This window comes from Pezoporus flaviventris, unplaced genomic scaffold (genome assembly GCF_033815535.1).
Source record: "Pezoporus flaviventris isolate CSIRO_AGI_PZ_B2104156 unplaced genomic scaffold, CSIRO_AGI_Pfla_v1 ptg000031l, whole genome shotgun sequence".
Lineage (NCBI taxonomy): Eukaryota > Metazoa > Chordata > Aves > Psittaciformes > Psittacidae > Pezoporus > Pezoporus flaviventris.
The window spans coordinates 24,530,829-24,544,570 of NW_026892579.1; the positions used below are offsets into that span (position 1 = coordinate 24,530,829).

Consider the following 13,742-nt stretch of genomic DNA (forward strand, 5'->3'; position numbering starts at 1 on the left):
CAATCCTTCTCCATTTAGCATCTCTTCTAAGACAGATGAATCACACCCTGGAGGTGCCTGTTTCTTTCAGCTGGCTATAAAGGGAATCTAGGTTGATGAGTCTAGACATCGACAACCAACTTTCAGTTATTTACCCTTAGGCAAGATGACTCCTTTCTATTGAAAAGATGAAAATACAATTACTTTTCAGTAAGCATGATTTTTCAATCATGCTTAAGGGAATATTTATCAACAGTTTGTCTTCTAATTATAAGCCTTAAAATAGGTTAGCTGGGGAGGTGGTGGAATCCCTGCCAGCCTGGTGCAAGACCATATTAAGCACATACATACCCCTCAGCAATGGGTTGTGCCAGCATGGTCCCTTTCAACTCTTTGGCTTGAATTATAGTCTAGGGTAGCCGTGTAGGTCATAAAGAGAACTCCAATGCTGCTCTCCCTGCAGCCACAGGAGAGCAGTGGCCTCCTCCTCAGTAAGCATCAGCATATTGCAGGAATGCGTGCACAGGCATAAGGAAATGACCAGGATCGTTCCAGGCACTCCAGGCCTCTATGTGTGGCTGGGAATGGCTGTTTTCCTCACTTACCCTGGCACATAAGGTCACAGCAGTAGACACTGTGCTGGACGGGATCACTCAGCTGTACTGAGCTTTTCTGCTGGTGCCATGGACCATGATGGCCTGTGTATATTTAGTTTCATCTCTTAGTAGAAAGACGAATGGCATGATGTCTAGAAGCGTCTCCTGGCCCTTACATTTCAGGGTCATAGATCTGGCCTCCGTGTTTGAGGCAATTCACTTCCACTGGTTACAGATGGAATTTCACACTGCAGAAAACACAGACCTCTACCACTCATACCACGAAGGGTGTTGTAAAGCCAAACTTAACTGCAGAGTAAAACGAACAACCAACAGTCACTGGAGCTATGAAAGTGAGATATTTAGATTAACATTGCCAAAGACTAAAACTGAGGTTTCATTCCTTCTTCTGCCACTGAGCCACTGTATGTGCTGCAAGTAATTTAGTACTTGTTTACTGAAAAATTGACCAAGAATAATTACAGCCACCCAGCAGCACCTTTGTATGATTCCAAATTCAGCAGAACCCAGACCTGTAAGACATACAGACAAGTTGAATTCTGTCCTGCCTCTTCTTGCCTTGGGACAGGCTGGGGAAGCATGGAAAGAGTCCCAGTGTCCTGCTCTCAGCAACTGCAGCACATGAAAAGAGTGGTGCTGGTGAGCTGTGGGTCTGAGGAGAGGTATCAGGGGATGTTCTCCTCAGGAGGAAGAGGAGCCCCTCTATCAGGCCTTGCCATGTGATGAAAGAGCAAAGAGCTGTGAGTGCCTTAAGAGATACAATATACTACATTTTAGCTTTTTGAAGGAGAAGGGTGGGTATAGTCACCTTATAGGTCTTTTTGTTATAAAACTTGTCAGTGCAGAAGCTGGAGATCATGTAGAGACTAACGGGAAAAAAAGAAAAGTGTTCCATTGCACATTTGCATCAGTATAAAGGGGTGGGAAGAGAGGGGTGAGATACTTGTAGAGTTTAGCAGGTGGGGTGTACCCTTTCGGACAAGGGCAAGTCTGAGCAGAGAAAACACACACAGCTTCTCTTTCAGTACAGTTTTCAAGAAGGAAAGAGAGAGAGAAGTTGTGTGTTTATTGGATCATTGTTCAAATAAAGCAGAATTAAGGTTATTTGAGAACTTAAAATAACTCTTTAATTCATGGTTTTCTAGAAGCCTAATATTTGTTGACTTTCTCATTCTGAAAGGGCACAAGGTATGCCTGGGATGCATTTGCTGCCTTTCTCAGCAGCGAGTTACTTTGTTAAAGAGAAAGCATTTATATTTGGGGTTGCACTTCTGGACTTCTAAGCAGTTACAGATACACATTTAAGATGTGGCTACACGTCTTAATGCGATGCAATTCAGATATGCCAAACCAGGCTGCTTTTCATCGGCACTTACTGGAGGGAGAAACCCCACTGTCAATATTGCACAGAGAAAGAAAGGGTCAGATCACAGGCCATGGCCACAAGTGTCCCCTCAAGGCCAGGGAGCAGTTCTAGGGATCCCGCATCACTCTTCTCCCTCCACTAGCTGCAGGGGTGCTAGAAATGCCCAGTTCCCATCCCTAAACTTCTGCTTTGTTGTAGCACAATGGAGATTACGCTTGTGTCTGAAATACTGTATTTGAAATGAAAAAAGAAACTTGGCTCTATAGCTCAAGATATCCATGACCTTTCATGACATGGCGGTTACAATAATAGTAAGCATTTAGAAGCAAATTGATGTTTCCCTCTGTTATTGTCTCCTTTCCTATTTCACAGTGTACAAGTTACTCCTGCCATCCTGACCATCCAGATCGTGTTTCTTTTTTCCATCCATTACTGTAATAAGAAGAAAGAAACATTCATGGAATCTGACAGTTGCATAGAAAAGCTTGCTCTTGCTTCCTCCAAAGGCAACCTCTGGAGAACCCAAGGTCACAAATTCCCCAAAGCATATCTCTGCACCTCTGTCACCACTATGCACTCAGGAGTAAACATTCGGATTTTAGAGCAATTAAACCAGTGATCCTTTGCAGATGAAAAGGTTCTCTGAGTCATTCATCCAAATGCTGTCAAATGAGTGTAGATATTTCTGGAGTAGAAACAACCTGAAAAAGTCAACTCTGGCCATGTCCCACAGGGTGGGTAGAGGAGGTCACAGATAGCCCCTTGTTACGAGCTTCTGTGGGAGAAAGGTGAAATGCTCAGAGCTGCCTAGGGGATATCCCACATTCACACACCAGGGAAGAAAACAGAAAACTGAGAAAGACTCCACACCTACTGTCCCTCTTCCCTCTTGCCACTCTACCATATCATTCCTCTGACCTGACTTTCACTATACCCTCTTTTCTTTCCCAGGATGATGTCCTTTCCCCCCTGCTCTTGCCTCACCCTTCACTCCTGTAACCCTTATTCTTCCTTTGTAAAACATGGAGATTGTCATGTGCGTGGGCCTTACATATCCGATTCTATTAAATTTATCTGAGAGATCTCCACAGGCTTCTATGGGTTGCTGCTTGGGATCAAAATCTGTTAGAAGTTTTTATCTTAAAGCATGCATTTCCACCCTAAGAAAGATGTGCTTAGACATTGCTGCTTGGTAGTGTTTCCGTCTCAGAGGAAAATTAACAGCAGGTGAAAGCTTATCAGGATTCTATGGTGAATCTTTTCAATTTAAAATATGCATTTTTTTCCACAGATTTCATTTGTGCATAATACTGATGAACAATTGATTTGCCATGTATGTACCTCTGAAATAATTGCTTCTTTGAAAAGAAAAAAAATTATAAAATTAGCACTTTCTCTATACCAAATTATATTCTGTCAAAATGATAAAAATAACTAGATTTCTTCAGTACATGTGATGCAAACAGCTGAGATGTATTATGGGAAACTTTTATTACACCTTCAACTCTGTTAATTATAATTAGAGTTAAATGAAAACATTCCTATTGACTTGATTCATTTTACCTTTTTTGCCCTTCCTAAATTGTCTGCAAATGGAGCAAGCCCTTCTGGAACTCACTTCTATGATACAGATCCCTGGAAATCTGAGTGGTCTCTCATGGCTGAAGAATGCAGTTCTCCCTGGAGGTGTGAGTAGCAGCCTTCCAGTATCTGAAGGGGGCCTATAGGGATGCTGGGGAGGGACTCTTCATTAGGGACTGTAGTGATAGGACAAGGGGTAACGGGATAAAACAGGGGAAGTTTAGATTGGATATAAGGAGGAAATTCTTTCCTGTGAGGGTGGTGAGGCACTGGAATGGGTTGCCCAGGGAGGTTGTGAATGCTCCGTCCCTGGCAGTGTTCAAGACGAGGTTGGACGAGGCCTTGAGTGATATGGTTTAGTGTGAGGTGTCCCTGCCCTGCCCATGGCAGGGGGGTTGGAACTAGATGATCTAAAGGTCCTTTCCAACCCTAACTATTTTATGATTCTATGATTCTCTGAACTTACTTTCTTGCAGTGAGTGCACAAACATATTTCAATGCAAGCAAGCAAACAAAATGAGGTAAATAGATTTTTTCCAACTCAAAGTTCTTTTTTATTTGTTTTTTAATTAAAACTCAGGGTCGCTTACAGAAGCTCATGTGGGTATTTTCACGATGATTCTTGCACTCAGAACAGTGGAGACAGGCTGGACCCAACAGTTCTCTCAACTTCCTCCTCCATGGTTCAAAGTTATGAAAACACTGGGGCCCAGACATCGCTCTATTTACTCCTCCCCTTGTACTTCTAGGGCATAAATTATCTGAATAGTGCTTTACTTTGGTGACATCCCTTAGTACATTGCTGTCCGCCAGAGATCAGCACCGCACCATGCACAGCTCTGCCCAGGAGTGGTTGTTATTTGTTTCATTTACCTCCACTGAGAGCCCATCACCAGCTGATCCATCTTTAACATCAGCAACCTTTGCAAATTCTAGCACTGCTGTTAGCTGATGCTGTATTAGTGAAATCTCATCACCGTGAGAGCACTTTATTTTATTAAAAGTGCAATTAAAACAAAATCAAATACTTTCATTAACTGCGACAACTAAAAATTATACTCCCACTTGCTTTCTTCTCATTAAGAAAATTTGCATTTGAATAACTTTTCAGCTGTGTATTTGTAATTAATGCAATTACAAGCCAGAGATCTGTTCCCAAAAGTAAAGAAAACTTCTTTATCAGTTTTACCATTTTAATTGAAATAAGACTTTGTATAGTGAATTATTTAATGCCTGTTATCTGAAAAGTACATATAGAGATAACAAGTCAGCCTCAGTATTTGGGACTCTGCCCATTTATTTTAGAGCTGGTGTAAGCCTTGGGAGCAACGGAGGACAAACTGCAGGGTTCAACCCTGGAATACTGAGTATCATGGCTTTGTTGGTTTAAAACTTAGGCTTATTGTTTATTTAACTGCTAAAAAGTATCATTTTCCTTTCCAAAGTAATATACGATAGATAGGAAGACAAATATTCATAAAAGGTGAAAAAAATTCTAGCTATGTTGAGGGAAGATAAAAGACGTTCATGGTGACAATGGGAAAAAGAGGAAAATGATACAGTTTATAAATAAAATAATACAACCTGCGTTTTTCACATACAATAACAGGATTCAAGAGCTCTGGGCATAATCAAGGCAGGAGTGTGCTGGATCCTGCACAAGCACATGGAACTCGGAGCCTTCGCTTCAAATAATTTATTATCTCCACTTTCAAACCTGAAATCTTTTTTTTGTAGGTTTCTCCTGGGACTTCAGAGAGCCTCTCAGCCAGGCCTTGGCATTCACAGAGTCTATATGTAAGCATCCATAGGATACAGCCCTAGGGGCAGGGGGGCCCAAGACTGTTGGTTGATATTCAAGGATCACCTGCTACAAGCTCAGGAGTGTTGCATCCCAACCAGAAGGAAGTGCAGCAGGAGGGCCAGGAGACCTCCTTGGATGGATAAGGAGCTCCTGAGGAAAATTCAGATGAAAAAGGAGGCTTATAATAAGTGGAAGCAAGGACAGGTGGCATGGGAAGAGTACAGGGATGTTGTCTGGGAAGCTAGGGACCAGGTTAGGAAAGCTATGGCCCAGTTAGAATTGAACTGAGCTAGAGGTATTAAAGATAAAAGGAAGGGATTCTACAGGTACATAGCAAATAAAAAACAGACTAGGGAGAATACAGGCCCCCTCAGGAAGCTCTCAGGAGAACTGGCTACACAGGATTTGGAGAAGGCTGAGGTTCTGAATGACTTCTTTGCCTTGGTCTTCACTGGCAAAGGCTCTGACCAAACCACCCAAGCCTTGGAAGGTAGACACAGGGACTGTGAGAATGAAGACCTGGTGCCCACTGTAGGAGAGGAACTGGTTCAAGACCGTCTTAAAAATCTGAACGTGCACAAGTCCATGGGACCTGATGAAATCCATCCGTGAGTCCTGAAGGAGCTGGCAAATGAAGTTGCTAAGCCACTGGCCATCATATTTGAAAAATCATGGCAGTCAGGTGAAGTTCCCAACGACTGGAAAAAAGGAAATATAACCCCCATTTTCAAGAAGGGGAAAATGGATGACCCAGGGAATTACAGACCAGTCAGTCTCACCTCTGTGCCTGGCAAAATCTTGGAGCAGATTCTCCTGGAAGGCACGCTAAGGCACATGAAAAGCAACAAGGTGCTTGGTGACAGCCAGCATGGCTTCACTAAGGGGAAATCCTGCCTGACCAATTTGGTGGCCTTCTATGATGGGGCTACAGAACTGATGGACAGGGCTAGAGCCGTTGATGTCATCTACCTGGACTTGTGAAAAGCGTTCGACACTGTCCCACACGACATCCTTGTCTCTAAATTGGAGAGACATCAATTTGATGGATGGACCACTCGATGGATAAAGAACTGGCTGGATGGCTGCACACAAAGAGTTGTGGTCAATGGCTCAATGTCCGGCTGGAGAACAGTAATGAGCGGTGTCCCTCAGGGATCGGTGTTGGCACCGGTCTTGTTCAACATCTTTGTCGCTGACATGGACAGTGGGATTGAGTGCGCCCTCAGCAATTTTGCCGATGACGCCAAGCTGTGTGGTTCGGTTGATACCCTGGAGGGAAGGAATGCCATCCAGAGGGACCTCAACACGCTTCTGAGGTGGGCTGATGCCAACCTCATGAAGTTTAACCATGACAAGTTCAAGGTCCTACACCTGGGTCGGAGCAATCCCAGGCACAGCTACAGGTTGGGCCAAGAAGAGATTCAGAGCAGCCCTGCAGAGAAGGACTTGGGGGTGTTGGTTGATGAGAAAATGAACATGAGCCGGCTTCAGTGTGCACTTGCAGCCCAGAAAGCCAACCGTATCCTGGGCTGCATCAAGAGGTGCATGACCAGCAGGTCGAAGGAGGTGATCCTGCCCCTTTACTCTGCTGTTGTGAGACTTCACCTGGAGTACTGTGTGCAGTTCTGGTGTCCTCAACATAAAAAGGACATGGAACTGTTGGAACAAGTCCAGAGGAGGGCCACGAGGATGATCAGGGGGCTGGAGCACCTCCTGTATGAAGACAGGCTGAGAAAGTTGGGGCTGTTCAGCCTGGAGAAGAGAAGGCTGCGTGGAGACCTCATAGCAGCCTTCCAGTATCTGAAGGTGGCCTATAGGGATGCTGGAGAGGGACTCTTCATTAGGGACTGTAGCGACAGGACAAGAGGTAACGGGTTAAAACTTAAACAGGGGAAGTTTAGATTGGATATAAGAAGGAAATTCTTTCCTGTGAGGGTGGTGAGGCACTGGAATAGGTTGCCCAGGGAGGTTGTGAACGCTCCATCCCTGGCAGTGTTCAAGACCAGGTTGGACAAGGCCTTGGGTGATATGATTTAGCATATAAGGTGTCCCTGCCCACAGCGGGGGTGTTGGAACTCGATGATTTTAAGGTCCTTTCCAACCGTAATTCTATGATTCTATTCTATGATTACTGCAGGGCTCTGCAACTTCATGCATGTAAAAGTCAGTGGCAGAGACTAGTTTAAAGCAAGAGCCACGGATGCGTGTGATCAGTAAACTGACATGGGGAGAAAATGGCTGAAGAGATGTATGTACATAAAGCAGTCAGTTTGTGAACAGCTTTAAAGGTTTTTAAAAAGGTGCATCTTTTGTTGTACAACTTAACTATTATCACTTGGATAATTCTGCATAGGCACTACAGCAGTGTTCCTCTTTGGAGGCCTCTTTAGGAAAGATGGAAAGGAAAGGAAAGGAAAGGAAAGGAAAGGAAAGGAAAGGAAAGGAAAGGAAAGGAAAGGAAAGGAAAGGAAAGGAAAGGAAAGGAAAGGAAAGGAAAGGAAAGGAAAGGAAAGGAAAGGAAAGGAAAGGAAAGGAAAGGAAAGGAAAGGAAAAGGAAAGGAAAGATGCAGGCTAGGTTTGAGAAAATAACATTTCACGAATACAGTGGAATCAAGCACCAAGGCCTAGGCAAATGCAGCTCCAGATTAGGTCTATTGAGACAAAAAAGTGAATTACAATTAGGATAGAGAGAGCATGTTTGTGGAGAAACCAATATATGACTCTGTGTGTGAGCTCACACTTAACAAAGAATTCAAATCATAGAAGAAACCTATGTGTTCTATGTCACAGAGGGTCTGCTCTGCTTTTGCTTCTCATTTAGCTGCTGCCATGGCCAGCCCTGTGTGATAGGTCCATCAGAGAAGCTAGGGGAAAGTTCTTGACTATGAACACAACTCTTCTTTATACTAAGCAATGGTCTAAGAATCCTATAGAAGGGACAGCCCTGCATCTCATATTTGCCAGACTGGAAGATTTATGTGTTCTTTAAATGTGTACAAGAAACAGACTGATCAGAAGGAGGCAGCTTGACATCCAGTGCTCCATCTGCACCAGTCGATAGCATAAGCTGGGTGCCCCAGGACCACACGGCCAGAAATCTATTGCAGTTTCCAGGTAATTCTACTAGGGAATTCACCCAGTTGACTTATTGGACTAAGTATTTATCAACAGGGTATTCTCACTTAATTCCTTCTTTTCTTTGACTACATGTAAATTAGAAATCTTTCCTTAATTTTCATTTTTCATTCTGGAAATATATACATCAAGATGTGTGGAATACCTTTAAACTTTTCTCTCCAGTAGTGAGAGAATATCCATCTTCCACTAGTCCTGAGATACAAAAACATACCTATTTTTCTTATATGATGTGTTCAGCAGCAAAACAAACTGTAAAGAGAGAACAAAGAAGCAGAACAGATCATTTTCCAGTCTCCCGCTCCCCCTCCTTTTCCTCCCTCACAAGCACAGGGCTCACAGCCATGCTCTCAAACTGTCTATCTTCTAGCTTTGGTTTACTGCATAAAGAATATTTTAGCTGAAGAAATGGAAAAAATAAGTTGCATAATGACCTAGACACTAAGGGTTGCAACCATATGCAATAAGTAAAAAGGAAATCTAATCCAATCAGGAACTGCTTTAGGAATGTCCTATCCACCACTAAGTAGGTCAAACAATATGGTTGCATTAGTTCCTTCAGAGTTATATGTTGTTGAACTAGGAATTTGTTATGAGTTACACCTTCCATCTGTGTAGGCTTGTTCACTAATGGCCATTTACTAGTGTTTTTCCAGAAAGGAGGCTTCCTCCTCCTCCTTTGAGGTGGACTGTTGCAGGAAGGAAATTTAGCATTAAAGGAACTATGTTTGAGAACTGAACAATTTAATTTTATTTCAGTTCACCATCAGTTCTATATCCTGTTCACTGAACTACATAATTCTCCTCTTTTTCTGTACACCATTTAAGTATTTATAAATTGTCATGATGCTTTTGTAGAGTGTTGGCTGTCATGGAGCCAAGATGTACAAGTTCAGTTTGCCGCTTTCTCTCTTCCACTTTGAAGCTATTTTTATTGCACTTGTTGTGTACTCTTCAACTTGTCAAGATATTCAGGACACTGACTCACACAGACCTGAACATACTATATTGTGTCCAGCTAGATCCTCAACCCTATGGAACTCTTCTTCTGCTCTGTGTTATTTCCTCATACATACCAGGTAATTTTCAGGTCCTGGCAACAATTTTCATTGGACCTGGCTGTATGTCACAAGGAATTCCATCTTGAACCAATATTCCCATTCTCATAGACCAAAACCAAAATACTTGCATTAAATGTTGTGGCTCGAGGCTATGTATAAGGAACTCCTAAAATCTGGCATTTAAAAGTGCTCTGCAGGTGAACGCATTTAGAATAATTGTCTTTTTTTTTTTTTTTTTATCCATTAAATGGATGAGAATATTGCAATATCGCTTTCAAAATATACCAGATCCACGTAAAACCTGAGAGAATGATAGGATTTCATATTCCGCCACTGCAAATTTTAACTATGATTCAGCACTTCACACTTCCATTAAATTTCCACCCCGTAAAGTCCCTATATTTCTATGGTCTTATTAGTATCAGTACACCAGCTCAATATAGCATGTAAATAAATAATAGCAACTTACAAGTCACATCACAATCTTTGTTAGTGACTTTTCCAGAGTTTCATATATAATCTTACACTGTTCTCACTTGTATATTATTTGAAAGTTTGAATTTTAAAACATTAAAATAATTCTGCTGAAAAAAATAACCATACCATGAAATTTGATGGAACCTATGAAGTCCAGTATCCTATAAATATATCTCTCAGGTTTGTGCTCCAATAATGGCTTCTCTGATGGCTTTCCAATAAAGAATGCTCTTAAACACAGCGTTTCCTTCAAAGCTGCTTAAGGCATCTCTCCTCCTTGAACATCTTCATTCATGAAACAACAGAAAATTATTCTGAACTTTTCTCCCCTCTCAAATTTGATTGAAATGGGGCACTAGATTCAGAAGTTTCTGAAGAAACTGGGGCAGAGAACAGAGAAATAAAGTTGAGAGAAAGAGAAAACAGAAATCTTATTTTCCTTTGGAAAGCATTTTGAATAGAGGTTTATAAATCTGTGTGCAATCAAAGCCTAATTTCTTCACAGTTTACAAATTACAGATTATAACTAGATCCTCTACAGTTTCCCTTACTTGGTCTCTCACGTATTAGCAAGCACTCTGTACAAAATAAGTTGCTTTAAACCGGACCCTCGTGAGATTGCATGATATCCCTTAAGCAATAGTTAGTCATATGAAGCTTTCCAGCTAATTTTAAAATTTGAATCCAGGTAAAGGGCTGTAATAGATACTTGACACATTTATGCTCTGTATGTGCTTTTAAACATGGCCACTGATTGACCATAAAATGAAAAGGAATAAACTCCAGAAACCAGACTTACAAATTAATCTTTTATTAAAATGTTTTCTTGTATCTTCAGATATCAGACAACAGTTACTTAAGTTAACAAAATGAGTGATTTTTATTACGATGAACTTAAAAGCCAGATGAAATTGAGAGTGAGAAGAATGGACACTTCTTGATACATTAGGTAAGAAAGATGCAAATATATTCTACCAGATTGTAATTATTTCAAGGAATTTACTGTTCAATAGAAGTGAAATTATATTTTAGAAGAATTCTATAAAATTCCAGGTAAGAACTTCCAATGAGGAAATTGATGATTAACAGATGAGTCTACTGTCACTTACAGATAATGGGAAAAATCTCTGAGATTTTTCTTTATGTCCCACAGGAAATTGAGGAAAGCAATGAAGTTTCAAAATTTTCAAACTTTTAAGTAATGATGGGTTTCCATTACTGTTTCACAGACATTAGTCTGCACATACTTCAGCCTTTATTTCAAATATTTATTCCTTGTACAAAAGAGTTACTTGGGATACTGCTGCATGAACAGAAACACTGCACTACCTAAAATAGACATGTGTTACTTAAACAGTAACAGTTTGTGTGTTTTTTCTTAATAAAGGGTGCAATTTAATTTTAAACCCTTTTGATAGCTTATATATCATACATTTTTGCAAAATGAACTTAAAATAAGAAAAAGAAATAGAAGGTGTTAGGAAATTCAGTTTATTTATCAGGAAGAAAAAAAAAAAACAAACAAAAAACCACACAAAAAGCAAGCCTTAAAACCTGCTCCCCAAACTATATAATGCTAATTACCTAAAACTTCCTTTCTGCAGTGGTTTCCAATGCTCTCAGAAGTCCTTTGACTGCACTGAATAGCTGTGCAAAATCCTGAGTCATTTCAGTCTGCAAAGATCTTTACCCAGTGGATTAAGGTAGTGTTAGTGGTGTTAGGTATCTGAAAACATTACATCCGAGAGACAACACGAGATCAGTTCTGTTCCTTTTTGTTTAGAGACACCTTCTGCACTGCGACACCTCCATGTTTATGCAGGTGCGTAACATGAAACAGGCGCTTCTCAGTGTCTTTCATGTTAGCAAATGGCATTGTAATCAGATAAGTAGAAGTTGGAGTCAGACAAACTCAAGCACTTTGAGGTGAAAATTAAGACTTACGTGCCTGCACGACACACAACAAAACGCAGCTTCTCCTGATTGAAAATTCAGCAATATAAAATCAAACACATTTGATCTTCATTTAAAAAAAAAAACCTCTTTAAATTGTCTCTCAGGTTTTTTTTTTCATCTCTACTGTGGACTGGTAAAAGTATTCTGGATCAGTGAGCTAGTGTAAAAGTACATATTTTACACATACTCCCATTTTGTGGTCTAATCATAGGCACATTTGGGCCATAATGAAAGAATGCAAAGCATGAACTGCCTTATGAACCCTCCTTGTTTGTGCACAGCAGAGGCAATCACCCGTTACCAAGTCCCACGTGTGTGTGTGTGCGCATGTATGTGCACAAGTTAATTACAAATACCAAGAGCAGACCCTATTAAATAATAGAAAACAAAGTAAATTAGGTTTGGGAAATGACCCAAAATGGGGATGGACCTGTTGAGAACAAAATTCAGCATATCAAGAGGAGCCTGAAAGATATTTGGGTAACCTATTTCTAAAATTTTCCCACATAAATGTTAAAGAAACAGCAACATAATAGAGTTTGTCTTGCTTTAGACAGAAGCCCTTCTTGAACACAGGTTTTGATATGAAATGAGATTTCCATCTTCTTGCTCAAGAGTCTGCTCTTGACTTTGTAACTGCTTTTTACAGATTACAAGAGTTAATATGCTTCCCTTAAGAGTGGTTGTTATACACACAGATATATACATATACACCTCATTAAACACTAAATACTCTTCACTAAACATATACAGCTGAAGTGTAAGTCAGACACCTAAATGAGAGGAAGAGTGGCCCACTTCCCATCCCTACACTGCATTCTGCTATCTCTTACAGATCATGTTTTCTAAAGTGTTTGTATTTGTTGTTGTCCTCTCAATTCTTTCTAATGGTATGTTGTCCTGCAGTAGCAGCCCAGCTGATGCCGAGTGGGGTAGATCAACTATCTCCAGTGCTTTACATATGATATTTATTTAATACACCACAGAATAAGCGTTGCCTTTTCAACACAGTATCATATTGATGTATCAACTTGTATCAACTTGATGCATCAACAGTATCAACTTGAGTTTGTTGGCCATGGAGGTTTCTGTTTCTTTTTCTGTGTTGTCCCAATCCACCAGGGGGAAGGTGGCAAAGGTATTATTCTGATACAGGGATGTGTGGGTTGGATGAGATACTGTGAATAAGGAGTGCAACTGAGATGACAATATGAAATCAAAGCTAAATTAGAAGCTTGACTATTTACTTCACTGTAAACAGAAGTAGATTTTACATTGGAGGAAAACTGCATATCTCGTGCAGTGCTTTATACTGAAGGCTTTATACTCCCTTTGAATTGTATCTTTATGCATATTTGCATGAGACTACTTGGAAAGTTTTATTACTATATTGAATAATAGAGCCCAGAGGTGGTAGGAACTGAAAGACGTATCTAGGCCCATGGCAGTATCTATTATATCTGACAGATATTTGTCTGACCAGCTTACAAACAAGCAGGCAGAGAAGCCTCCACAGTCCCAGTGCTTTCAATATGCCTAGCAAAAATAACGTAACGATACTATGATTTAAGCCCATTTTATTTTTTCCTACTCCCATTAGCCCACAAGACAGCTTATTCTCTTTCTACTTTCAAGTCTTTTAAATACTTGATATTTGTCACATCTCCACAGCATGTTTATTTTTTTATAGAAACACAACACTGGTGACTCACGCTTAACCTAAGTACCACTATCCATTCCCCATACCACATTTTAGATAAGAAATA

The 13,742-nt window shown here is 40.7% G+C and overlaps 1 long non-coding RNA gene across 1 annotated transcript; it reads left to right on the forward strand.

The window, feature by feature from the left end:
• Window positions 1-7,944: 7,944 nt before the first annotated feature.
• Window positions 7,945-9,988, forward strand: LOC133273437 (uncharacterized). Its single transcript, XR_009744798.1, has 2 exons — window positions 7,945-8,190; window positions 8,290-9,988. It is a non-coding gene; the product is annotated as an uncharacterized LOC133273437 (long non-coding RNA).
• Window positions 9,989-13,742: the final 3,754 nt, after the last annotated feature.